Source organism: Chiloscyllium plagiosum, unplaced genomic scaffold (genome assembly GCF_037043375.1).
Source record: "Chiloscyllium plagiosum isolate Xiang-an unplaced genomic scaffold, Cpla_swu_hap1 HiC_scaffold_23, whole genome shotgun sequence".
Taxonomy (NCBI): domain Eukaryota; kingdom Metazoa; phylum Chordata; class Chondrichthyes; order Orectolobiformes; family Hemiscylliidae; genus Chiloscyllium; species Chiloscyllium plagiosum.
In genome coordinates this window covers 3,577,892-3,604,582 of record NW_028270161.1, presented here as the reverse complement: position 1 = coordinate 3,604,582, position 26,691 = coordinate 3,577,892, and the positions used below count along the sequence as shown (strand labels likewise).

Below are 26,691 nucleotides of genomic sequence, written 5' to 3'. Positions count from 1 at the left end.
AGACTTTGCCTATTTATCCTATCCATGCCTCTCATAATTTTGTAACCCTCTATAAGGTCACCCCTCAGCCTCCGACGCTCCAGAGAAAACAGTCCCAGCCTATTCAGCTTCTCCCTATAGTTCAAATCCTCCAACCCTGGCAACATCCTTGTAAATCTTTTCTGAACCCTTTCAAGTTTCACAATATCTTTCCGATAGGAAGGAGACCAGAATTGCACACAATATTCCAACAGTGGCCTAACCAATGTCCTGTACAGACGCAACATGACCTCCCAACTCCTGTACTCAATACTCTGACCAATAAAGGAAAGCATACCAAATGCCTTCTTCACTATCCTATCTACCTGTGACTCCACTTTCAAGGAGCAATGAACCTGCACTCCAAGGTCTCTTTGTTCAGCAACACTCCCTAGGACCTTACCATTAAGAGTATAAGTCCTGCTAAGATTTGCTTTCCCAAAATGCAGCACCTCACATTTATCTGAATTAAACTCCATCTGCCACTTCTCAGCCCATTGACACATCTGATCAAGATCCTGTTGTAATCTGAGGTAACCTTCTTCGCTGTCCATTACACCTCCAATTTTGATGTCATCTGCAAACTTACTAACTGTAAGGATTATGGTGCTGAGATGGAGAATCAGCCAAGATCTTATTGAAAGGCAGAGGGGGCTCAAATGTTCTTTATGAATATCACTCGGGCACTCCCTTTGTCTGTCGATATAGTCCCATTTACAGTTACACCTGGAACCTCGGTTCATGCTGTCTGCCGTGCAGATTACCCCACATTGAACCCCTCACACAGTCCCTCATAGCACCTCACACAATATTCCTCACACTATTCCCTCACACAACCCCTCACATCACCCCTCTCACAACCCCTGACAATATTCCTCACACTATTCCCTCACACAACCCCTCACATCACCCCTCTCACAACCTCTCACATAACCCCTCACACAAACTCTCACAATATCCCTCAGACTACCCCGTCAACAGCCCCTCACATCACCCCTCACTCAACTCCTCACAATATTCCTCAAACTACTCTGTCACACAGCCCCTCACAATATCCCTCACACAACCCCTCACATTACCCCTCACATTACCCCCTCAGGCTGCACTGGGGCCTTCTAATCATTTTGAGTGTCTTAATTGCAAACTTGAAAATAATTTGCCACTTTATTAATCTGCTTTCTGTCATCATTCTGTCTTTAATCACCACTGATTTGGAAGTAACTATATTCCATTTAAAATTCCTAAAATACAAGATGAAGTAAAAGTTAATATATTTGATTATCAATCAAATGAATGCTTTAACTTGCAATTTCTTTCCCATTTGAATTTATTGACTGCAAGGCAGTTAAAATAGTTTAACATATGTTCAGCACACTACAGCAAAGGCAAGTCCTAATGTCAGACACCTCCTGTTTGTGAAGCTGCTACAGTCTGATGTTCACAGTAATGATTAATGATCTGGGGTTTCTGGGTAAGGTAGGAAATCTCAGTAATTGGAGGAGTCAGCCAGAGACTCACACTTGGATGGAGTTTCTGACCCTGTGTGGCATTAAAAAAACAGTTTGCAGTATTCATTATTATTAGCATTTAAGAGAGTTATAATCAATAGTTTAGATGTACAGAACCTGGGTATTTTGAAAAGATATACATTTTGTCTTGTACTCAACAGGACAATTCACAAGAATAGCAAAGGAACAGGAAAATGACATTTGTACTGTACAAGGGGAGAGTGCTAACTGATTGGAAAATGGACTCTGGTTTACGTTAGGAATTGTCATGGGGAATGTACAATGTAATAACGACTGACAGTTAATCACCAAGTTTAGTTTAAAACTATATGTCGGACAGGTTGAATCTAATTGGGTAAGGCATTGCCCTGAGGAATGGGTGTCACCTATTTCAGTCTGTACATGTACTGCACTTGCTTCAACGCAGTCAGACTGGCTTTAAGACACAAAAACAATTACTCAATGGATCAGGCAGCATCTGCAGTGAGAGGAGTGGAGTTGATGCTTCCTGTTAAGTAGTTTATGGTGAGCTTTTAAACACTGCCAGCTTTGTTATTCTGCTGAGGTTTACAGTTACTCAGTCAGTCTTTAAGCAATGTTCTGTACATCACCATCTTTATCATTCATAGGCAGTAACAAGTGTGCATGTGCCCTCTGAATTTACTTCAGAAGTACAGATTAATCCTCACTATCACAGCAGTCTAATTCTGTCCCAAGACCTATTTTGGATGATTTTTGCCTGTTGACTTATTTGTTTATTTGTTTCCATTCATTTTTCTTTGAATATTTACGCTTAGCAAGATGAGCAAAACTGAATGAAGGAAAGTACCTTAAAATCAAGGTAAATGTCACTGATAAAAATCACACAACACCAGGTTATAGTCCAACAGGTTTATTTGGAAGCACTAGCTTTCTGAACGCTGCTCTTTCACCAGGTGGTACACAACCACCTGATGAAGGAGCGTCGCTCCGAAAGCTAGTGCTTCCAAATAAACCTGTTGGACTATAACCTGGTGTGTGATGTTTAACTTTGTCCATCCCAGTCCAACACCGGCTCCTCCAAATCATCAATATTACTGTCATAATCATTATGGATGATGAAATTATTCCTCAGAGAATGATACTGACCTTTCATATTTTTAGGGTTACATTGTGAATTTAGCACTGTATAAATGTAAACCTTGATAATTCCATACCTAACTCATGCATTTTAAACAGTTCAGTAACTCCAAACCAGTGGGAAACACATGTAGAATGTCCATGCATTTCCCATTTGAGGAAATCTCCAGCAGCTTGACTTTAGAATTTAATTAATTCTATTGCTCAAAGGGAGATTTATGAACTCAAAATCGACGTGTGAATTTGAACGGTTCCTCTACAAAATGCCTCAAATTGCACTGTCATGATCTGTTAGAGGAATTTTCAGAGGTATGAGGACGGCAACATAGGACTGAGGAACAGACATAAAGCCTTCAGTCTGTTTGTCATTCAGGACTGGGGGGGTGGGGCGGGGGTCAGCCTTTCACATGGGGAGGGGGGACAGGACACATTTCAATTTCTGTCTACCTCAGAAGCCGGTGAGAATGTTTCAGAAAGGTGGGATAGTAAATGTGAACTTCATCAAAAAAAAATTTGTAAGCAGTAATTTGATTATTTGGATGAGCAATTAACACAAGTGACCATCAATGAGTTCCAAACTTAAAACAAATATTAATAATACAGCTAACAGTTAATCTCTACTTTCTTCATTAAGAAGCAGAGCTCGAGAGAGATAAAGAATCAGTCTGTGTCATGGTAACGGCTGGGGGAGGAAAAGGTGGTGACTGGGGCTGAGTGAGGTGTTGGGTTTAACTAACACTGACTCTGGCCCCAGGACATGCTTCCTCATGGCCCCAGAACTCGGCCACCTCATGGCCCCAGGACATGTCTCCTCATGGCCATAGGTCTTGGCCTCCTCATGGCTCCAGGACGTGGCCTCCTCATGGCTCCAGGACAAGTCTCCTTATGGCCCCAGGTCTCTGCCTCCTCATGGCCCCAGGACTCGGCATCCTCATGGCCCCAGGACTTGGCCTCCTCATGGCCCCAGGACACGGCCTCCTCATGGCCCCAGGACACGGCCTCCTCATGGCCCCAGGACTCGGCCTCCTCATGGCCCCAGGACACGGCCTCCTCATGGCCCCAGGACTCGGCCTCCTCATGGCCCCAGAACATGTCTCCTCATGGCCCCAGGTCTAGGCGTCCTCATGGCCCCAGGACATGTCTCCTTATGGCCCCAGGACTTGGCCTCCTCATGGCCCCAGGACTTGGCCTCCTCATGGCCCCAGGACTCGGCCTCCTCATGGCCCCAGGACACGGCCTCCTCATGGCCCCAGGACACGGCCTCCTCATGGCCCCAGGACTCGGCCTCCTCATGGCCCCAGAACATGTCTCCTCATGGCCCCAGGACTCGGCCTCCTCATGGCCCCAGGACCTGTCTCCTCATAACTCCAGGACACGTCTCCTCATGACCCCAGGTCTAGGCCCCCTCATGGCCCCAGGACATGTCTCCTCATGGCTCCCAGGTCTCTGCCTCCTCATGGCCCCAGGACCCAGCCTCCTCATGGCTCCAGGACCCGGCCTTCTCATTGCACCAGGACATGTCTCCTCATAGCCCCAGGTCTCAGCCCCCTCATGGCTCCAGGACTCAGCCTCCTCATTGCCCCAGGTCTAGGCCTCCTCATGGCCCCAGGACTCAGCCTCCTCATGGCCCCAGGCCTTGACTTCCTCGTGGCTTGGGCCTCAGGCTTCTTGTGGTTCCAATCACAGAAAGACTCTCTCTCTCACAGTTGCAGCTCATTGGTTGATTGTTAAGGCCTGCAACAGCACAAATAGGCCTCTGATTGGAGGAGCCAGCTCCTTGTAAAATCTTCACTTCTAATTTGGTCAGGCAGAACCTGAGCTAGCCTTGGCAAGCTTCACACAATAGTGGAGCTCAGAAGTGAGTTCAATTTCAGCCTGGTCATTTATTGTAAGGAAGTGGAGTCTAAAAAATAGGGAAGGGCTGCTGCAATGATATGTGGCATTAGTGAGACTGTGTCTAGAGTATTATGCACTGTTTTTGTCCCTTTACTTGAGGAGGGATGAAGTTGTATTGGAGGCAGTTCAGAGGAGCTTCACTAGATTGATCCCACAGATGAGGGGTTTGTTTTACGAAGAGAGATTGAGCAGTTTGGGCTGATACTCTCTTGAGTTTAGAAGAATGAGAGTAGAATAATTGAGGGATGTAAGATGCTAAAGGGGATTGACAAAGTAGATGTAGAGAGGATGGTTTCTCCTGTGGAGCAATCTGGAACGAGAGGTCATAATTTTAGGATAAGTGCTGGCTGACTTAAAACCGAGATGAAGAGAAATTCGTTCTCTCAAAGAATTGTGAATCTGTGGAATTCACTCCCCTCACAGTGCGGTGGATGTTGGGACATTGAGTAAAGTTAAAGAGGAGATAGACAGGTTTGTACTGACTAATAGGTTGATGGGCTTTGGAGAGCGGGCATGAAAGTGGAGTTAAGGCTGAGCTGAGATCAGCCATGGTCATACTAAATGACAGCAGTCTCAAAGGGCTGAATGGCCTCCTCCAAGCTCCTAGTTTTTATATTCTTATGTCTTTCTGGGGTTTCTCCTGTCACAGCCTGCCTTTCCCTGGCTTTCCCCCACACTCTAATCCCTTTCTCTCTTTCTCATTCTTTTCTAACCCTCTCCCTGTGCCCTTTACCCTTTGTTCCCCCTCTTTCTGACCCCTCTCACTCTGTTATACTCTGCACCGTATAACTTCAGGAAAATGATCCACAGAGCACTGGTCTCCAAAGCTTTCGACCAGCTCCATTACCACATCAGCAAACATTTTGTGCTGAAATGCAAGCTTTCTTTTCCGGAGAGTTTTAGATGCACTTTGCTAAATAGAGCAGAGGTAACTGAGGGAGGACAGGATTGGGATAGAAAATGATGAAGGACATCGCTAGGGTGGACAGGAAGAAACCTTTCTCTTGATGGAGGAATAAATGACCAGGAGGCAGAGACTGAAGGTAATGGGCAGAGGTTTAGGAGATGTGAGGAGAAGTCTTTTCACCCAGGGGCTGGTGGGGAATCTGGAACTGACTGCCTGTGAGGGTGGGAGAGGCAGGAACCCCCATCACATTGAAGAGGGATTTCGATGTTCAAGGTACACAAGGTTATGACAAAAGTGAGGACTACAGATGCTGGAAATTGGAGTCTAAATTAGAGTGGTGCTGGAAAAGCACAACAGGTCAGGCAGCATCCGGGAAGCAGGAAAATCGGCGTTTCGGGCAAAAGCCCTTCATGGCCCAGATGGTGGAAATTGGGATTAGAATAGTTAGGTGTTGTTTTTAACTGGCACAGACTCAATGGGCTGAAGGTCCTCTTTCTGTGCTATTGATCTCTATGACTCTATGACTAAAAGTCTTTAAAAAATGAATTGAGAAAGAAATTGGCAGCAGCAACCCAACTATCACTCCCTCAGTGTCACAACATGACTCACAGATTCCCTCCTCCATCTGACTCTCATCAGCTTCTCGCCGACTCTTATCTCCTTCCTCTCCTCTCCAAACCAGAGACTCCCTGAAAAGTTCCTATCCCAAGACCTGGCTGCAGACTTTCAAAGGCAGGCTTCAGGCCTCTGCCTCCTCATGGCCCTCAAGCCTTTGCCTCCTCATGGCTACAGGACTAGGCCTCCTCATGGCTCCTGGCCTTGACTTCCTTGTGGCTCTGGGCCTCGGGCTTCTTGTGGTTCTCACCACAGACAGACTCTCTCCCACATTTGCAGCTCATTGGCCCATTGTTAAGCCTGCAGCAGCACCCATGGGCATCTGATTGAAGGAGCCAGCTCTTTGTAAAATCTTCCACTTCTGATTTACCTGTAGTTAAATATCCAGATTAAAAAAAAAACACAAACAAAACAAAAAAGACTTCAAGAAACAATACATTTTAAACTTTCCATTAGCTTTCCTGGTCTACAATTCTTCTTGTGTAAGGTTATGAGATGATTGATTCTGGAAACTCTATGAATGAATTAAAGTTCTTCCACCAGTTGGGCTGTTTGAAATGCTCCATAAATGCCCTGTGGGCTGTAGGCTGCACATCCCTTATTCAGAAAGGTCACTGCTGTCAGCTCTATTGCCCTGTTTGCCTCACATGGCTGCAAATTCCCTCATCCATCAACAAACAATCAATCTCAGCCTTGAATTGATTCCGTGATCCAGCTGTCATTTGTTTCTCGGGATGAGAATTACACAGATCAACAACAGTGGCTCAGTGGTTAGCACTGCTGCCTCACAGCACCAGGGTCCCAGGTTTGATTCCAGCCTCGGGTGACTGTGTCTGCGTGGAGTTTGCGCATTCTCCCCGTGTCTGCACGGGTTTCCTCCAGGTGCTCCAGTTTCCTCCCACAGCCCAAAGATGTGCAGGTCAGGTGAATTGGCCATGCTAAATTGCCTGGAGTGTTAGGTGTATTAGAAGGGAGTAGGGGGGTGAGTTACTCTTTGGAGGTTCAGTGTGGACTTATTGGGCCAAAGGGCCTGTTTCCACACTGCAGGAAATCTAATCTAAAAACACAATTGTCTGAGACCAGAAAAGAAGTCTCCTCAGTTCTGCCTTAAAAGGGAGAGATCTTCTACACTGACAGGAGACAGACAGACAGAAGATAACTAAACATTGCTGATTGGTCAAACATGAGTTGCTGTTTATAGACTTTAATTTTTACTGGCTTTCTCCACACTGAGGTTCCCCAACCCCTGAACAATGTGGTCAGGGACGAGTCATTGGGCAAATATGGTGGGATCGGAAAAATGCCACAGAAAGTGGTCAAGGCCAAAACATTGAACATTTCCAAGGAGTTGGATAGAGTTTGTAAGGCTAAAGGCATCAAAGGGTTTTGGTGAGGAAGTGGGAATGAGGTATTGAGCAAGCCATAATCCTATTGAATGGCATAGCAGGCTCAAAAGGCCGAATGGCCTACCCCGCTCCTATTTTCTATGTTTCGATGAGAGGCTGAATTTTACCATAGTGTCGATTTCGGTGAGTTACCTGAAGGGTTTCTCTCCATGAGTACTGCTGAGTTTTCTCACTCTGTTCTCCATTCCTTGCCTCCATTGTTACACTTTGAGTCTTCATAGTGCCCAGCTCTTAAAGTCCTCACCACGGCCCAAGCCTCCCGGATGCCTGATGCCGGCTACATATTTAACACCTGGCCGTGTACCAGGTTAATCCCAACCAATCCAAAGCTGTCCTTCACAGTGCACAGGGTGACAGGCGACATGCCTGACACTCTGTCTCAAATTAAACTTATCGAATTATAACTGAAAATATTAGAGATACTTTATGCTGCTTCCAAAAATTGTTTTCTAAAAGCAACACAGCCTTTCAAAAGCATCACGAACAGGTCAGACATTTCCTTTCTCTGCTCAGAGAACAAGAGAAATAGCAGCTACTATCTGGACCATGCATAAAGGTTCTCACTAGATGCTCTACTTGATCACCACAGAGCTCTCTGCCTTGGAAATCCAGCACCGATGTCTCAAGTTATGCCCATGAGCAAAAACCTCCCACAGTTGACAGGGAGTGCTGTGAGCAAAGGATCATGGGGCTTCAGTGAAGGGAGGGGGATTGTTTGATGACCTGGCTAAGTCTGAGGTTCACTGTGTTACACACAAACTGCAATGGCTTCCATTCTCAGTGGAAAGGAACCACATACTGTGGCCACATTCACAGTGGATGGAGACAGGGTTTGCTTTCTGTCTGACCATGTGTACTCAGCTGGTGAACAAAGAAGTCTTTCAAGAGGCAAGTGCATCAATGGTGGCCTTACTTAAGGAAGTTATCATTTCATTGGTTCAGAGACAGTTCACTTGGATAATCCCTGGAGTGGAGGGATCGTCTTATGAGCAACGGCTAAATAGATTGGCACTCCACTCACCAGAGTTTGGAAGAATGTGAGGTGATCTCACTGAAACGTACAGGATCCTTAAGGAACTTGACAGGGAAATTACTGAGCAGATGTTTCCCCTCATGGGAAGGCCCCAGAATAAAGGGGCGCCAATTTAAGACTGAGATGAGGACAGATTTCTTATTTCAGGGGGTTGTGAGTCTTTGGAACAGACAGCTGTGAGGGCAGAGCCCTTGCACCTGTTTCAGGCTGAGATTGATAAACTCTGGATCACTTGGAGAATCAAGGGTTACAGAGAAAGGGTAGGGAAGTGAATGTGAGGAATGTCAGGTTGGCCATGTTCCTATTGAATGGTGGACCAGGCTTGAGGGGCCGAATGGCCTACTCTTGTCCCTATCTCATATGGTCTTATGGTTTCCTGTGAAGTGAGGAATAGGATAGGATTGATTTGTACTAAATGCATGTATAGTTCTGTAACAGAGCTCTTGTGAAGGCTCCCATGGTAAACTTGTGGAAAATTGCAACCACCTCCAACTGCAGCTATTGACCTGACCAGGCATCTCTTGTAACACACAGCTAACCCGAGATTTCTGCTCCCTGGCAGTCTGAACTTTGCGCCGCCCTGATTCTCTGATCATCTATTACAATCATTTTACTCTGTTGTTGACTGGTGTCATCTACCCCATGAAATGGTATTGGGGTGTACACAGGCAGAGAGGGGAGGGGACAGTCTGGCCAACAGAGGAGAGAATAATGGAAACAATTCGCCTTCATTTGAGCCAAGACACACCCTTCCATCGCCATTATGCCTATAGCCATCCCAGCCGAGAATCTCTCCATTAGTCTACACATTCTTGCAGCTTCCCTTACATCCTTCCCGTTTTCACTCAAATTACCCCTCAATTTCACTTCAAATTACACTTCAGGCTTCTCGCCCCAAACCCTTTCATTTCTCACTTCTCCTTTCTTTCATTTCACCATCCACACTTCCTTAACGCTTCTTACTCACAGTGTCACAGAGGACTACAATGCAGAAAAAGGCCCTTTAGCCCATCATGTCTGTGCTGGTCAAAACAGCCAACTAACTATTCTGATCCAATTATCCAGCACTTGGCCCACAGCCTTGACATTGCAAGTGCACATCTAAATACTTTGTCGATGTGACAAGGGTTTCTGCCTCTCCCCTCCTTACAGGCAGTGAATTCCAGATGCCCCACCACTCTCTGAGTGAAAACATTTTCTTTACATTCCCTCCAAATCTCATGTCCCTTTTCTTAAACCTATGCCTCCCCACCTCGATTATTGATCCATCCACTTAGAGTAAAATTTCCTTCCTGTCTACCCTCTCTATTCCCATCATAATTTTATCCATCTCAATCATGTCCCCTCTCAGTCTCTTCTGTTCCAAGGAAAACAACTCCAGTCTGTCCAATCTCTCTTTATTTTGAAAGCTTCCCAGCCCAGGCCACCTGGTAAATCTTCTCTGCACACTCTCCAGTGCTATCACATCCCTCCTATAATGTGGATTCCAAAACTGAATATAATACTCCAGCTGTGTGGCCTAACTGACATTTTACTTAGTTCCTGCATAATTTCCCTGTTCTTAAATTCTATGCCTTGACTAATAAAGGCTAGTATCTCATATACTTCTTAACTACCTTATTAACCTGTCCTGATAAGGGACCAGTGTACTTGCACACCAAGGTCTCTCTGATCCTCCAGGTTTCTCAGGGTCTGACTGTTCATCATCTGTGACCTTGCCTTTTTGTCTGCCCAACAGCATTATCTCACATTTATGAAGATTTCTCAGGTTCCCTTCCATTCTGTTCTCCCCTATCCTATGCCTCACCAGTAAGAGGCAGGTAAAATTAATCACGTTGGAGAAAGTGATTGCGTAGTGGTATTATTGCCAGACTATTAATCCAGAAACTCAACTAATGCTCTGGGGACTCAGGTTTGAATCCTGCCTTGCCATTTGATAACATTTGAGTTCAATAAAAATATCTCATTAAGAATTTACTAATAATCATAAAACAATTGTAAATTGTCAGGGTGAGAAAAATCCATCTGGTTCATTAATGTCCTCGAGGGAAGGAATCTGTCATCCTCTCCTGGTCTGGCCTACATGTGACTCCAGACCCACAGCAATATGGTCAACTCTTCACTGCAATGGCCTAGCAAGCCACTCAGTTCAAGAACAGCTTTGGATGGGCGATAAATGCTGGCCAGAGGCACTCACGTCCCACATGTGAACAAAGAAATGTCTATTCTGATGTACATTAAAAATCAGATTTAAGTTCTTCAGCTGTTTTTTCACATTCAACTGTATCTGCCACCTAACTGCCCATCCTGCTATCCTATACCCTTGTTGAACTTTGATTTTGCCACAATCCCTACATTGGTTGGAGAGACAGAAGCAATGAGGAATTTGCAAGAGCAACAGTATGTGATGGATGGCAGTTATAGGAAGGGGGGAAAGTCTCAGATACAGTCACATAGATGGGTTAACTCCAGGGAGGGTAAGAGAGGTCAGCATCTAGGGCAGGAGTCTTTTGTGGATATACCTATTTCAAACAGGTATGCTGTTCTGGAAAATGTTTGGGGTGATGGATTCTCAGGGGATCGTAGCACGAACAGCCAAGTTTCTGGTATTGAGACTGGCTGTAATGCAATGAGGGGTACGTCGGCTTCCAAGAAATCAACTGTGTTAGGGGACTCTCTAGTCCGAGGTACAGACAGACGTTTCTGTGGCCAGCAGTGAAAAAGCAGAAAGGTGTGTTGCTTCCCTGGTGCCAGGATCAAGGATGTCTCAGAGAGGGTGCAGAATGTTCTCACAGGGAGAGGGGCCAGCAAGAGGTCATTGTCCACATTGGAGCCAACGATATAGGAAGAGAAAAGGTTGAGATTCTGAAGGGAGATTACAGAGAGTGAGGCAGAAATTTGAAAAGGAGATCCTCGAGAGTAGTAATATCTGGATTACTCCTGGTGCTATGAGCTAGTGAGGACAGGAAGAGGAGGATAGAGCAGATGAATGTATGGCTGAGGAGCTGGTGCATGGGAGAAAGATTCACATTTTTGGATTATTGGAATCTCTTCTGGGGTAGAAGTGACCTGTACAAGAAGGACGGATTGCACCTAAAATGGAAGGGGACTAATATACTGGCAGGGAGATTTGCTAGAGCCACTCGGGAGGACTTAAACTAGTAAGGTGGGGGAGTGGGACCGAGGGCGATAGTGAGGAAAGAGATCAACCTGAGACTGGTACAGTTGAGAACAGAAGTGAGTCAAACAGTCAGGGCAGGCAGGGACAAGGTAGGACTAATAAATTAAACTGCATTTATTTCAATGCAAGAGGCCTAACAGGGAAGGCAGATGAATTTAGGGCATGGTTAGGAACATGGGACTGGGATATCATAACAATTACAGAAACATGGCTCAGGGATGAGCAGGACTAGCAGCTGAATGTTCCAGGATACAAATGTTACAGGAAGGATAGAAAGGGAGGCAAGAGAGGACGGGGAGTGGCATTTTTGATAAGGGATAGCATTACAGCTGTGCTGAGGGAGGATATTCCCGGAAATACATCCAGGGAAGTTATTTGGGTGGAACTGAGAAATAAGAAAGGGATGATCACCTTATTGGGATTGTATTATAGACCCCCTAATAGTCAGAGGGAAATTGAGAAACAAACTTGTAAGGAGACCTCAGCTATCTGTAAGAATAATAGGATAGTTATGGTAGGGGATTTTAACTTTCCAAAAAAAACCAGGACTGCCATAGTGTTAAAGGTTTAGATGGAAAGGAATTTCTGAAGTGTGTACAAGACAATTTTCTGATTCAGTATGTGGATGTACCTACTCGAGAAGGTGCAAAACTTGACCTACTTTTGGGAAATAAGGCAGGGCAGGTGACTGAGGTGTCAGTGGGGGAGCATTTTGGGGCCAGTGACCATAATTCTATTAGTTTTAGAATAGTCATGGAAGAGGATAAACCAGAGCTAAAAGTTGAAGTTCTAAATTGGAGAAAGGCCAATTTTGATGGTATTAGGCAAGCCCTTTCGAAAGCTGACTGGGGGCAGATGTTCACAGGTAAAGGGATGGCTGGAAAATGGGAAACCTTCAGAAATGAGATAAAGAGAATCCAGAGAAAGTATATTCCTGCCAGGGTGAAAGGGAAGGCTGGTAAGTATAGGGAATGCTGGATGACAAAAGAAATTGAGGGCTTGGTTAAGAAAAAGAAGGAAGCATATGTAAGGTATAGACAGGGTAGACTGAGTGAATCTTAGAAGAGTATAAAGGCAGTAGGAGTATACTTAAGAGGGAAATCAGGAGATAGCTTTGTCAAATAGAATTAAGGAGAATCCAAAGGTTTTTACAAATACATTAAGGACAAAAGGATAACCAAGGGAGAGAATAGGGCCCCTCAAAGACTAGCAAGGCGGCCTTCGTGTGGAGCCGCAGAAAATGGGGGAGATACGAAATGAGTATTTAGCATCAGTATTTACTGTGGACAAGGATATGGAATCTATAAACTATAGGGAAATAGATGGTGACATCTTGAAAATGTGCATATTACAGAGGAGGAAGTGCTGGATGTCTTGAAACGAGGAAAAGTGGATAAATCCCCAGGAGCTGATCAGATGTACCCGAGAACTCTGTGGGAAGCGAGAGAAGTGATTGCTGGGCCTCTTGCTGAGATATTTACATCATCGATAGTCACAGGTGAGGTGCCGAAAGACTGGAGGTTGGCAAATGTGGTGCTGCTATTTAAGAAGGGCGGTAAGGACAAGCCAGGGAACTATTGACCAGTGAGCCTGACGTCGGTGGTAGGCAAGTTGTTGGAGGGAATCCTGAGGGACAGGATGTACATGTATTTGGAAAGGCAAGGACTGATTAGGGATAGTCAACATGGCTTTGTGCGTGGGAAATCATGTCTCACAAACTGATTGAGCTTTTTGAGGAAGTAGCAAAGATGATTGATGAGGGCAGAGCAGTAGATGTGATCTATATGGACTTCAGTAAGGCATTCGACAAGGTTCCCCATGGGAGACTGATTAGCAAGGTTAGATCTCATGGAATACAGGGAGAACTTGCCATTTGGATACTGAACTGGCTCAAAGGTAGAAGACAGAGGATGGTGGTGGAGGGTTGCTTTTCAGACTGGAGGCCTGTGACCAGTGGTGTGCCACAAAGATCGGTGCTGGGTCCTCTACTTTTTGTCATTTACATAAATGATTTGGATGCAAGCATAAGAGGTACAGTTAGTAAGTTTGCAGATGACACCAAAATTTAAGGTATAGTGGACAGCGAAGAGGGTTACCTCAGATTACAACAGGATCTTGATCAGATGGGCCAATGGGCTGACAAGTGGCAGATGGAGTTTAATTCAGATAAATGCGAGGTGCTGCATTTTGGGAAAGCAAATCTTAGCAGGACTTATACACTTAATGGTAAGGTCCTAGGGAGTGTTGCTGAACAAAGAGACCTTGGAGTGCAGGTTCATAGCTCCTTGAAAGTGGAGTCGCAGGTGGATAGGATTGTGAAGAAGGCGTTTGGTATGCTTTCCTTTATTGGTCAGAGTATTGAGTACTGGAGTTGGGAGGTCATGTTGCGGCTGTACAGGACATTGGTTAGGCCACTGTTGGAATATTACGTGCAATTCTGGTCTCCTTCCTATCGGAAAGATGTTGTGAAACTTGAAATGGTTCAGAAAAGATTCAGAAAAGACCTTATAGAAATTAACAAAATTATGAGGGGAATGGATAGAATAAATAGACAAAGTCTTTTCCCTGGGGTCACGGAGTCCAGAACTAGAGGGCATAGATTTAGGGTGAGAGGGGAAAGATATAAAAGAGACCGAAGGGGCAACTTTTTCACACAGAGGGTGGTACGGGTATGGAATGAGCTGCCAGAAGATGTGGTGGAGGCTGGTACAATTGCAACATTTAAGAGGCATTTGGATGGGTATATGAATAGGAAAGGTTTGGAGGGATATGGGTTGGGTGCTGGCAGGTGCGACTAGATTGGGTTGGGATATCTGGTCGGCATGGACGGGTTGGACCTAAGGGTCCGTTTCCGTGCTGTACATCTCTATGACTCTATGGTGCTATGAGAACATGTCAATATAGATTGCTATTTTTTTTCCATTCCAGGTTATTTTAAATACAAAATAACTCACTCAACAGTTTGCTGCATCTTTCTATTGTATAGTCTATGTGTTTTGCTTGACAATGGATTCATGGTCACCATTAATCTCTTAATTCCAGATACTTATTGAATTCAAATTCCACTATCTGCAGTTTCAGGATTCAAACTCAGGTCCCCAGAACATTATCTAGATCTCTGGTCCAGCGATAATATCACTGAGCTATCACCTCCTCTTCAGGGTAAGCAACAAGTAAGACCTGAAATGAGTGTGGATTTACAAGACAAGAGAGTAGCAATCTTAGAAATGGGGGAGGAGGTTAAATGAAAAGTAATAGTTAGTAAAAGAGAAGAATTACACAAAAAAATGTGAATTCAAGAAAAAGACAAATGAACATTCTAAAACTATTCTGAACAATGGATAATGAAGGAAACCAGCAAACTTAAATTAATAGTAACTACTAGTGGAGGATTTTGGATTCGAAGACCTATGAAAGATGTTTTAAAAGGCACAAATAAAGATGTACATAATATTTCTATCTACAAGAACTCAGCTGGTTGAGGATAATTACTCTGAGTATTCGGAAGTGTGATAACAACTCAATGTTTTCCCATTTCTATCAGTCAGAGGGCTTCAAGTACATAAATTTAACAATTTAAGAAGCAGATAGGTTAAGAACAACTGGAAAATCTCTTCAAGGGGATATGTTGTATCGTGCTAGACTACAATATTGTCAAGGATGTAGTATCTATTGAAATCTTTCCAAATGAAGACAATAACATCCCAAATCTAGTCGACTTTGAGAGATCGAGCTGGCATACATGTGAGAAAGTGGTGGAAAAGGTTTTCCCCCACTCTTTATGCAGGAGTCAAATGATGCCACATTTGATGATGCAAATTGTGAGAATGATATAAAGTCTTGTTGCTTGTTTGCATATTACGTCATAATGTTGCTCCAACATTTTCTTGAGTCTTTTTGTCTTCATCACAGAGCAAGGCCCGATGCACAGGGAAAGATTAAGACAGAAGCTGTGGCTATATGTTAATACTAACAAGGAAATATAGATCCAGGCCCTTGGTCCAGCACTCCAGCAAGACTGAACGGGGGCAGAGAATTACACGCCCTCGGTCAGAAAGAAAACTAGGACGTACCATGTTTTGTAAAAATATTATGTTTTATGACAATCAGAATAAAGACATAGAAAATACTGGAGGAGGAGTGGGACCATCCGCCCTTCCAGCCTGCTCCGTCATTCAACCTGATCATGGCTGATCATCCAACACAATCCCCTATTCCCATCATCCACCCGTAATCTTTGATTCCTTTAGCCTTGAGAATTATATCTACCTCCTGCTTGAAAACATTCAATGTTTTGAATTTCACCTACTGGAAGATGCTGGATTCAGTGCCTCTGAAACTAACAATATCTCCAGGAGCTTACCATTCAATATAAACTTATCTGGAGCGGTCACATCAATACTGCGGCTACACTTACCCCACGGGAAAGGGTCAGTAGTGAGGGGGCATCATTTTAAGGTGAGGGGCAGAAGATTTGGAGGAGATTTGAGGAAAAGGTTTTTCACCCAGAGGATGGTGGGAATTTGGAATGCACTGCCTGAGACGGTAGTTGAAGTCTATACCTCTTAACATGTTCAAATGTACATGGATGAGCACCTGAAATATCATAACATTCAATGCCATGGACCAAGAACTAGAAGTGGGATAAGTGTAGATAGTCAGTGTAGATTTGATGGGCCAAAGGGCCTCATCTTTACTGTAAAACTTTCTGGTAAAGAAGAAATCAAATGTACTATTTTTTAGTGATCTCCTGTTATGCACATGCTGATGATGGTTTTTTACTAAATCATCAAACAATTGGACATGATTATACAATGCAAATATACAATCCGAGAATTCCCTCCCTAAGGGCATTGTGGGTCTACCCACAGCACATGGACTGCAGCGGTTCGAGAAGACAGCTCACCCCCACCTTCTCAAGGGGCAACTAGGGACGGACAATAAATGCTGGTCAACCAGTGATGCCTACATCCCACAGATGAGTTGAAAAAAAAATATATATGCTGTCCCTGAATTGCTGAGATGTTCTGATCCTGAGTCAGTTTGCAAGCTGATTTATACGCACGTCAGAATGCAATGCAGGACAAAATAAAACAGCCTTTTGCAGGTACAGGAAACATTGATCTTTAACTTTAAACGCTGTATGGGATTGTGTTTGTAAGTATAAACACTCATAACTGAGACATTAAGGCACTTATCCAGGGTTACCAAAAGTGTTTGAACACTAGATCTTCAACAAACCAGCATGTTGCTGGGTATGAAAGGTTTGTGTTACAGAGAAAGGCTTTTTCACCGAAGTGCAGGAAGTTAAAAGGCAATGTTATAGAAATTTATAAAATAATGAGGTATAGACCGAGTTAATGGTAGTTGTCTTTTCCTTAGGGTAGGGAATTTCAAGACTAGGGGGTACATTTTTAAGGTAAGAAGAGAGAGATTTAAAAAACACCTGAGAGGACAATTTCTTTTACACAGAGGTTGGTTTGTGAGGGAATGAACTTCCCGAGGAAGTGGTGGATGTGGGTGCAATTACAACGTTTAAAAGATACTTGAATGAGTACATGAATAGGAAAGGGTTTGGAGGGATATGGGCCAAGAGCAGGCAGGTGAGACAAGTTTAGCTTATGTTCGGCATGGACTGGTTGGGCCAAAGGGTCTGTTTCTGGGCAGCATGGTAGCTCGGTGGTTAGCACTACTGCCTCACAGTGCCAGGGTTCAATTCCAGCCTTGGGTGACTGTCTGTGTGGAGTTTGCACATTCTCCCCGTGTCTGTGTGGGTTTCCTCCCACAGTCCAAAGATGTGCAGGTTAGGTGAAGTGGCCATGCTAAATTACCCATAGTGTTCAGGGATGTGTAGGTTAGGTGCATTAGTTGGGGTAAATGTAGGGGAATGGGTCAAGGTTACTCTTTGGAGGGTTGGTGTGGACTTGTTGGGCCAAAGGGCCTGTTTCCACACTGTAGGGATTCTAATTTTAAAAATTCCATGCTGTATGACCCTATGACCACTAATGCCAAATTGAATAACATCACACGGTGAGAGGCAGTATTACTTTGTTGAAATCGACTGAAGGAAAAGAAAGTACAATGCTAGCAGAAAATATAGAATGAAAACAAATATTGGTACCTTATTGTATTTTATAGTATTCAAATTTATTAGACAGTTTACACTATATGGATTAGTTGTCACCTTTGGTTGTACAGCATATATTGTCATTTCTTCTGAAGGTTCTGTATGGTCTTGTGCTGACTTTTTAAAAAATGGACTTTTGATGTCATATTGTCTCCATTTACAACACTTCCTTCCGTCATTTGAATCATGACTTTTTCTATGATTAGCAAATTCATGATTAGAACAAATCCATACAATATATTTCTCTTTGAATAAACCCAACATAAATAAAATATAAAATGCTAGTGGTTGTCAGCAATAAAACGTTGCCTCAATTTATTTCTATCTTAAATATAACTGGCAGCTAGTCTCTTTGAGGGGCAAGTGTCATTTTCCTGAAACACGACAAAGCATGAAGTGAGAAAAGAGAAGCAGAGATGACAAGCTACAGAGAGAGATGCGATTGGTGGTATCATGCCTGAGAGTTAAAAATCTGTGGATTGTAGCGGGAAAAGAAACATACAAGATCCTGAGGCGTCAGAAGATGTGGAGAAGATGTTTCCTCTTCAGGGAGAATCTAGAACCAAGGGTCACCATTTAAATATAAGGGGTCACACATTCAGGACAGAGATAAGAAGTTTTAATTTCTCACAGCGGACGTCTCTTCCTCAAAACACGTTGGCTGCAGAGTCTTTAAATCTTTTTAAGACAGAAGTAGATCGATTCTTGTTAAACCACCTGATGAAGGAGCGGCGCTCTGAAAGCTAGTGCTTCCAATTAAACCTGGACCATAACCTGGTGTTGTGTGATTTTTAACTTTGTACACCCCAGTCCAACACCGGTATCTCCAAATCTTGTTAAACAAGGGAATGAAAAGTTATTGGGGTGTTATTTGGACAAGCTGACTAAGTGGAAAATGCATGACAGCTGAAATATAACGTGGATAGTTGTGAGGCTATCCTCTTTGGTTTCAAAAGTAGCATGGACAATTCTGACTTGAATGGCTATAAACTGAGAAAGGAATATTCTACGACACCTGGGTATCCTTGTACACCAGTCGCTGAAAGTAAGCGTGCAGGTGCAGCAAGTGGTAAAGAAGGTAAACGGTATGTTGGCCTTCACAGTGAGAGGATTGGAGGACAGGAACAAGGGTGTTTTGCTGTAGTTCTACAGGTCAGTGGTCAGGCCACACCTGGAATATTGTGTATAGTTTTGGTTTCCTTATTTGAGGAAGGATGTTCTTGCTCTCGGAGAGAGTGCAACAAAGGTTTACCAGGCTGATTCCTGGGATGGTAGGACTGATGTATGAGGAGAGATTGAGACATTAGGATTGTTATTCCATGGAGCTTAGAAGATTGAAGAGAATCTAATAGAAATCTGTAAAATTTGAACAGAATTAGACAGATTAGGTGCAGGAAGAATGTTCGTAATGGTGGGAGATTCCAGAACCAGGCATCATAGATTAAGGATAAAGGGTAAACCTTTTAGGACTGAGATGAGGAGAAATTTCTTCACTCAGAGAGTTGTGAGCCTTTGGAATTCAAGACGTGGTTAAGGCCAAAACTTTGTGCTTTCAGGAAGGAGGTAGATATAACTCTTATGGCTAAACGGATCAAGAGAGATGGGGGAGGGCAGGATTAAGGCATCGAACTCGTTGATTAACCACGCTCATATTCAATGGTACAGCAGGCTAGGGAATTGAATGGCCAACTCCTGCTCCTACCTTCTATATTTCTATGCTTCTCTATAAGGCAGGAGTGTAGATCTGTGATCACAATCAGATCAGACATATCTTATTGAATGGAGGAACAGGCTTGAACAGCTGAGTGACCTAATCTTACTCTTTGTTCATCTGCAAAGGTCGATTCAGGGAAGTAAAGAGTCACAATTCTGCACATCTGAAAAGGAATCATTAAATCATTGATTCTATACACAGATAGAGGCCATTTGGCCGATTACGTTCACACCGACCGTCCAAAAGCATCCCACATTCCAACCCTGTATTTCCCATGGTTTATCCATCTAGCCAAGACATCCCTGAAACAACATTTCCCATAGCCAATCCACCTGGCCTGCACATCTTTGGGCTGTGGGAGGAAACTGGAGCACCCGGAGGAAACCCACACAGACACGGGGAGAATGTGCAAACTCCACACAGACAGTCGCCTGAGGATGGAATTTAACCTGGATCCCTGGTGCTGTGAGGCAGCAGTGCTAACCACTGAGCCACCATGAAGGACAAGTTGATTTTACAACTGTACAGCTTCACAATGAAGACAGGAGAGGTCAGATATTATGTTTGGGCACTTTGAAAAAGTAGAAAATAAAAGAAAGAAGCAAAATCTACTGATATCAGTAAAATAATAAATGAAATGTAACTGAGGAAAAGATGATGTTGCTTGTCATAAAGTCATACAGCACAAAAACAGACCCTTCGGTCTAACCAATCCATGTCGAACATAATCTCAAAGTTAACTAGACCCACCTGCCTGCTCCTGGCCCAGATCTCTCCAGAATTTTCCGATTCATGTACTTATCCAAATGTCTTATAAACACTGAAATTGTACCCACATCCTCCACCTGCTCAGGAAGCTCATTCCACACACGTACCACCCGCTGTGTAAAAACAAATTGCCTGATATGTCTTTTTTAAATCTCTCTCCTCTCATGTTAAAAATGTGCCCCCCAGTGGCGGGTTTTGAGAAGATTTGTATATCAGATTGAGGTTCTGGATGTAGGTTTGCTCGCTGAGCTAGAAGATTCGTTTTCTGACATTTTGTCACCAAGCTAGGTAACATCATCAGTGAGCCTCCAGTGAAGCGCTGGTGTTAGTGACTCACTAGTGGTGACAAAATGTCTGAAAATGAACCTTCTAGATCACTGAGCAAACTTACATCCAGTGCCCCCTAGTCTTGAAATTCCCCATCGTAGGGAAAAGACAACTATCATTAACTCTGTCTAAACCTCTCATGATTGTATAAACTTCTAAAAGGTAATCCTGCAACCTCTTAGGCTCCAGTGAAATAAATCCCAGTCTATCCAACTTTTCTTTATAACTCAAGCCTTTCACACTTGGCAATATCCTGGTAAATCTCTTGTACACCCCTCCCGCTTAATAATATCCTTTCTATAACTGGGGGGCCGGAACTGGACACAGTATTCCAGAGGCAACAAATAGTGCATAAATAAATGAGGTCCTTTATTGTTAGATTGCGCAGTTGCTGAAAATAAGTGACATAGGGTAGATGTGATAGGCAACGATGATGTTGGTAATGAGAAAATTTGACACATTTTTTTAATACTGGATCTACACACTAGATACATTGTAAACAAAGTTGGCATATTGTTTAGTGGTGTAAATCTAAATTCAACACGGCTTTTGTACCAAACATGAAGTGGAATAAAGCTAAAAGCAACTGAAGATAAAATGCAGATTGCTTTCAGAGAGGATTGTATTGACAAATCTGTTTAAAATTTAGCTCCGTACTTAATAATCAGGATCAGTAACGATGACTAAAATAAACTTTTAATGTGCCACACACAATTTCCCATAGAAACTGTTCTCGTCCCTTTAATTCACACTGGTACTGCCACCAGCTGAATGCACAATGATAAAAGACTGCTTGAGATGTCGTGGGAAGATCGAGATATGTATAGTTGGCTTGACAGGTATTGACAACATCTTCCACAACGTATTCAGCTTGGATTGTGTCAGACTACATTAAGCTTTTAAATCCAGTAATTAAAAAAAAAACCACAATTCTCTTGTAACATTCTGGACCCTTTGAAAAGAATGGCAGCAAATCTTGTAATAAGTAATCCTCTTGGTTTGTACTTGTCATTTGGCTAACCACAATCATTTGTGTTTTGAATTTCATGGTTCTTTTGCATTCTCGGGGGAAAGCGCTCAGCAGGCTCTCTCTCACAGTTTGTACATTCAATGTTCCTGGGTACTGTCAGGTTCTAGCAGTTTATTTAGCCTCATAGAGTATGAAAACAGACCCTTTGGTCCAACCAGTCCATGCCGATCATAATCCCAAACTAAACTAGGCCCACCTGCCTGCACTTGGCCCATATCCCTCCAACCTTTTCTCATTCACGTGCTTTAAAGTCTTTTATGTTGTAACTGTACCCACATCCACCACTTCCTCTGGAAGTTCAGTCCACACATGAACCACTCTCTGTGTAAATAAATTGCCCCTAAAATCTTTCTCCATTCACCTTAAAAATATACCCTTTAGTCTTAAAATCCCCTACCCTGGGAAAAAGACATCTGTTATTCACCTTATCTGTGCCCCTCCATGATTCTTTAATCCTCCATAAAGCCCTCAACCTGCTCTACTCCAGTGAAAAAAGTCTCAGACTCTCCTGATAACTCCCATTCCTGGCAAAATCCTTTTAATTTTTTTTCAGAACCCTCTCCAGCTTAATAATATATTTCCTGTAACAGGGCAACCAGAACTAGACGCAGTACTCCAGTAGAGTAAAGATTGGATTTGTGATTCCAGGGCAAGGGTCATGACCCATAGTGCAGGAGACCATGAAGGTTGAAACAGGTAGAAATAAAATGAAAATCAATCAAGAGCAGCTGAATTGTGATTTAACAACCTTTAGATTGTATGGATGTGGAAGATTTGAGAAAGTTAAGGAACTACTCAGTCTAGAGGTCACAGAAAAATAAGCTTTTGAAAAGGAGACATAGTGATACATTATATGGGTGGTGTCAGGTTAACACAAGGTGTGCAGCATGTGTTCTAACAGTGGCTCTGCTGTTTCCATAACAATTTATCACAGTTATGACATCGACAATTTGTTCAGTAGCAGAGAAACAATGAAGTTCTTGCGGAACAAAATCTACACTAACCTATCGATATTATGGTATTAGTTAAGACAGATGCCATTAACAACTTAGCTTGAGGATTGGATTTGATCTCTTATCATCTCTTAACAGAAAGATCTCATAATCTAGATTAAACCCAGATTGCAACAGCATTATATCACCATAGAAACCAGAAATTCTGACAGACAAAATATCATTACGGGGTAAGCTGTAAAGGAAGTGGTCACTTGAGCATCATCAAAGATGGCAACAGACAGATTGATACCAATCACCACTGATAAGCAATGTATTTTTATATTTTATGCCAGATAGTTTTATCCGTCCTTTAAAGTGCTTCTGATCCAGATAGGGCTGTTGCAATTATACAACCAATGCTGTTGCTCAGTCTGCTGCCTGCCATTATTAATGATCAAACTGACTGTTTTGTCAGATAAAACACTCACAGATAGAATCCCTACAATGTGGAAGTGGGCCATTCTGCCCATTAATTCCACAACACTCCTCTGAGCAGCATCCCACCAGAACCCTCAAACCCTGCGTTTCCCACAGCTATCCCACCTAACCTGCACATTATGGGGTCAATTTAGCACGGCCAATCCACCCTAACCACCCTAATCTTTCGAGGAAACCAGAGCACCTGGAGGATATCCACACAGACACGGGGAGAATGTGTAAACTCCACACAGACAGTCACCCAAAGGTGGAATCGAACCCAGGTCCCTGGTGCTAGAGGCAGTGGTTCTAATCACTGAGCCACCCTCATGTCCAGTGTCATTCTGTAAGGAGGAATTCCAGGTTGGAATGAGTCACAAGATCTGGAGGTTTAGAAGGTTATGTTTCTGTGGCTTTCAAGCTGCACCAGCCTAATCCACAACTTTAGGATGGAGCAAATTCTTGATCAAAGGATTTGCTGGACCACACAAGGTAACACACATCCTTTATTCCTTTATTCCACAATTCAGTAAAGACCTCACTTTGACTTGTGCCAATCACATGTCTAATGATGAAATACATTCCAATTGGAGATTAACAAGCCAGGAAGTCGAGTGTCCAAGCTGTGACAAAAAATACTATTAATATAGATCGATGTGGAACCTCTTCAGGGAGGTCTGAAAATACTGTGGGTGCTGGAGCACAGGAGGTTGCCGGGCATGGAGTGCTGGATTACAGAGTTATACAGAAACACAGAACACAGGAGAGGAGGGAGCCGTTCAGCCCTTCAAGCCTACTCTCCCATTCAATTAGTGGGCGGCACGGTGGCACAGTGGTTAGCACTGCTGCCTCGCAGCGCCAGAGACCCGGGTTCAATTCCCGACTCAGGCGACTGACTGTGTGGAGTTTGCACGTTCTCCCCGTGTCTGCGTGGGTTTCCTCCGGGTGCTCCGGTTTCCTCCCACAGTCCAAAGATGTGCGGGTCAGGTGAATTGGCCATGCTAAATTGCCCGTAGTGTTAGGTATAGGGGTAAATGTCGGGGTATGGGTGGGTTGCGCTTCGGCGGGTCGGTGTGGACTTGTTGGGCCGAAGGGCCTGTTTCCATACTGTAATGTAATCTAATCTAAAATCTAATCTAATCTAATACGATCATGGTTGATCATCGAGCTCTATACCCTAATCCCGCCTAGATCCCTTCATCCCTCTAGCCACAAGAGCTATATCTCCTCCTTCTTGAAAATATGGAATGCTTTGGCCTCAACCACTATCAGTGGTAGCGATTTCTACAGGCATTCTACTCTGAGAAGATGCTTCTCCTCATCTCAGTCCTAAGAAGGCTCGTTTTTATCTTTAGACCATGATCCCTTGTCCTGGAACCCTGTAATCTCTCAAATTGTTGGCTTGTAATATCATCCTCACCCTAAGGTGCATACAGTTGGTCAGTGGCCTTCAGCAGTGGTCAATGGCATGGTGCCCCTTGTGGGTAAATTGTTTCAGTGCTTGATGTTCACGGCTCATTGACCATATGGGGATATGCTCTGAACCAAAGTTTGTTTGAGACTGGTGTTGGTGGCAGCTGAATCTAATGTTAGATTGCCATGTGAGGAAGCAGCCTCACTCAGAGGCTGGCGCTGCAGGGAGAAATCAAGGTTGCTGCCTCCAGTACTGAGCAGGACAACCGAAAGAGAAAGGTTTTCATATTAAAGAAGACCCAAGGAACTGGGTCAGAAACAGTTGGAAATCAGAAACAAAAACAGAAGTTGCTGGAAAAGCTCAGCAGGTCTGACGGCATCTGCAGGAAGACAGAATCGTTAATGCTTTGGCTTCAGGGAAGGATTCTGACAAAGGGTCACGGGACCTGAAACATGTACCCTGATTTCTCTCCACAGATGCTGCCAGACCTGCAAAGTTTTCTTAGTAATATTTGTTTTCATTGAAGATTTCTGAGTGAGGGTCACCAGACTGTTCTCCTGGCACCATGAGACCCCATGGTTACCAAAGGTTATAGATCCTGCAATAAACTAGGATTAGAAGCACTCAGGCAAGGTACACTCAGCTAATACCAGGGATGGAGAGGGATTGCCTTAGGAGGAGAGATTGGAGTAAGTTGGGCCTATACTCATTGAATTTAGAACATTGTGAGATGACCTCATTGAAATATACAAACTCCTTCGACGATTTGACGGGGTAGATGGGGAATGGTTGTTTCCCCTTCTGGGACAGTCTAGGACCAGAGGATACCATCTCAGAATAAGGGGTTGCACATTTAAGACAGAGATGAGGAGGAATCTGGACAATCTAGAGGCAAGAAACATGTTTCCGCTGATGGGTGAGTGCCGAACCAGAGGACACAGCTTAAAAATATGGGGTAGACCATTTAGGACAGAGATGAGGAGAAACTTCTTCACCCAGAGAGTGGTGGCTGTGTGGAATGCTCTGCCTCAGAGGGCAGTGGAGGCCCAGTCTCTGGATTCATTTAAGAAAGAGTTGGATAGGGCTCTCAAGGATTGTGGAATCAAGGGTTATGGAGATAAGGCAGGAACAGGATACTGATTAAGGATGATCAGCCATGATCATATTGAATGGTGGTGCAGGCTCGAAGGGCAGAATGGCCTACTCCTGCACCTATTGTCTATTGTCTATTGAATGCCTACTCCCAGAGGCCAGTGAATCTGTGGAATTCTTTACCAGATGGGGCTGTTGAGGCTGGGTCATTAAGAAATTCAAGGCAGAAGTGGAATAATTTTTAATCATTATGGGAATCAAGGGTGATAGAGAAAGTAGAGGAAAGTGAAGTTGAGGGTAATCAGAGGGTAATCAGATCAGGAGGAGAAAGTGAGGTCTGCAGATGCTGGAGATCAAAGTTGAAACTTTATTGCTGGAACAGCACAGCAGGTCAGGCAGCATACTCTGCCTCGGAGGGTAATTGAGGTGGGAAACCTCACAATCTTTAAAAAATAATTGAATGAGGCACTTGAAATGTCATAACACTCAAGGCTATGGGCCCAGTGCCGCAAAGTGGGATAGGTGCAGATAGGGCGGTGCTGGAAATGTGTTGCTGGAAAAGCGCAGCAGGTCAGGCAGCATCCAGGGAACAGGAGAATCGACGTTTCGGGCATAAGCCCTTCTTCAGGCTTATGCCCGAAACGTCGATTCTCCTGTTCCCTGGATGCTGCCTGACCTGCTGCGCTTTTCCAGCAACACATTTCCAGCTCTGATCTCCAGCATCTGCAGACCTCACTTTCTCCTCGTAGATAGGGCGGTATAGACTCAATGGACTGAAGGGCCCCTTCTGTGTTGCATGGCTCTATTACTATGATTCTAAGTGAACCAGTCCATGCTGACAAGAGGCAAGTAACATTGCTGCAGCAATAATGAGCCAAACATGCAACATTTAAGAGGCATTTGGATGGGTGTATGAATAGGAAGGGTTTGGAGGGATATGGGCCGGGTGCTGGCAGGTGGGACTAGATTGGGTTGGGATATCTGGTCGGCATGGACAAGATGGACCGAAGGGTCTGTTTCCATGCTGTACATCTCTATGACTCTAAGAGATATCGAAGCATGAAATACTGTGAAATACTGTTCCCAGGGCATTAGAAGCTCCCGCTCACTGTGGTTTGAAACAA

General features: G+C 43.9%; 1 protein-coding gene across 1 annotated transcript in view; it reads right to left on the bottom strand.

The window, feature by feature from the left end:
* The window catches only part of grm3 (glutamate receptor, metabotropic 3), a 252,265-nt gene that overhangs the window by 65,926 nt on the left and 159,648 nt on the right, over nucleotides 1-26,691 (bottom strand). The window lies entirely within an intron of this gene.